This window comes from Sus scrofa, chromosome X (genome assembly GCF_054392235.1).
Source record: "Sus scrofa isolate SSC_HxYL_T2T_F1_AM1 chromosome X, Sscrofa_HxYL_maternal_Yorkshire_Landrace_v2.0, whole genome shotgun sequence".
NCBI lineage: Eukaryota > Metazoa > Chordata > Mammalia > Artiodactyla > Suidae > Sus > Sus scrofa.
In genome coordinates this window covers 95,008,278-95,010,616 of record NC_139401.1, presented here as the reverse complement: position 1 = coordinate 95,010,616, position 2,339 = coordinate 95,008,278, and positions in this window count along the sequence as shown.

The following is a 2,339-nucleotide window of genomic DNA, read 5'->3' as shown; positions in this document are numbered from 1 at the left end:
ACATGATACTATACATAGAAAACCCTAAGGACTCAATCCCAAAACTCCTTGAACTGATTAATAAATTCAGCAAAGTAGCAGGATATAAGATTAACATTCAGAAGTCAGTGGCATTTCTGTATACCAGCAATGAAATATTAGAAAAGGAATACAAAAATACGATACCTTTTAAAATTGTACCTCACAAAATCAAATACCTCGGAATACACCTGACCAAGGAGGTAAAGGACTTATATGCCGAGAACTATAAAACTTTAATCAAAGAAATCAAAGAAGATGTAAAGAAATGGAAAGATATTCCATATTCCTGGATTGGGAAAATCAATATTGTAAAAATGGCCATACTACCCAAAGCAATCTACAGAGTCAATGCAATCCCTATCAAATTACCCATGACATTTTTCACAGAACTAGAACAAACAATCCAAACATTTCTATGGAACCACAAAAGACCCAGAATCGCCAAAGCAATCCTGAGGAACAAAAACCAAGCAGGAGGCATAACTCTCCCAGACTTCAAGCAATACTACAAAGCCACAGTCATCAAAACAGTGTGGTACTGGTACCAAAACAGACAGACAGACCAATGGAACAGAATAGAGAATCCGGAAATAAACCCTGACACCTATGGTCCATCAATCTTTGACAAGGGAGGCAAGAACATCAAATGGGAAAAAGAAAGTCTATTCAGCAAGCATTGCTGGGAAACCTGGACAGCAACATGCAAAGCAATGAAACTACAACACACCCTCACACCATGCACAAAAATAAACTCCAAATGGCTGGAAGACTTAAATATACGACAGGACACCATCAAACTCCTAGAAGAAAACATAGGCAAAACACTCTCTGACATCAACATCATGAATATTTTCTCAGGGCAGTCTCCCAAAGCAATAGAAACTAGAGCAAAAATAAACCCATGGGACCTCATCAAACTGAAAAGCTTTTGCACAGCAAAGGAAACCCAAAAGAAAACAAAGAGACAACTTACAGAATGGGAGAAAATCGTTTCAAATGATGCAACGGACAAGGGCTTAATCTCTAGAATATATAAACAACTTATACAACCCAACAGCAAAAAAACCAATCAATCAATGGAAAAATGGGCAAAAGACTTGAATAGACATTTCTCCAAAGAAGATATACAGATGGCCAACAAACACATGAAAAAATGCTCAACATCGCTGATTATAAGAGAAATGCAAATCAAAACTACCATGAGATACCACCTCACACCAGTTAGAATGGCCATCATTAACAAGTCCACAAATAACAAGTGCTGGAGGGGCTGCGGAGAAAAGGGAACCCTCCTGCACTGCTGGTGGGCATGTAAACTGGTACAGCCTCTATGGAGAACAGTTTGGAGATACCTTAGAAATCTATACATAGAACTTCCATATGACCCCGCAATCCCACTCTTGGGCATCTATCCGGACAAAACTCTCCTTAAAAGAGACACATGCACCCGCCTGTTCATTGCAGCACTATTCACAATAGCCAGGACATGGAAACAACCCAAATGTCCATCGACAGATGATTGGATTCGGAAGAGGTGGTATATATACACAATGGAATACTACTCAGCCATAAAAAGGAATGACATAATGCCATTTGCAGCAACATGGATGGAACTAGAGAATCTCATCCTGAGTGAAATGAGCCAGAAAGACAAAGACAAATACCATATGATATCACTTATAACTGGAATCTAATATCCAGCACAAATGAACCTTTCCACAGAAAAGAAAATCATGGACTTGGAGAAGAGACTTGTGGCTGCCTGATGGGAGGGGGAGGGAGTGGGAGGGATCGGGAGCTTGGGCTTATCAGACACAACTTAGAATAGATTTACAAGGAGATCCTGCTGAATAGCATTGAGAACTTTGTCTAGATACTCATGTTGCAACAGAAGAAAGGGTGGGGGAAAAATGCAATTGTAATGTATACATGTAAGGATAACCTGACCCCCTTGCTGTACAGTGGGAAAATAAAAAAAATTATTAAAAAAAAAAGAAAATGCTGTGCGTTCTAACTGGTTCACAGTTCTTTCTTTGAAAATGAGCATGATTTCCAAAGAGCCTTTGGCTCCCAAAGTTTTGTGCCCTGTGTGCATGACCACCTAGAGGCACGACTCAGAGGGATTTACTTGTAGTTGATCATGTCGCTGGTCACCTGGGGAAGAAAATTCTTTTTCTCAAATTCTTGAGTGAGATTTTTCTAATACTCTGGAAGAGTTTTAATTAATGACTCTCATGAGCAGCATTCAATTATCCTAAATCCTTACTCTAAAGATCCCAAAGAGAATTCTGAAAGCATAATGGCTCACCAGAGATCTT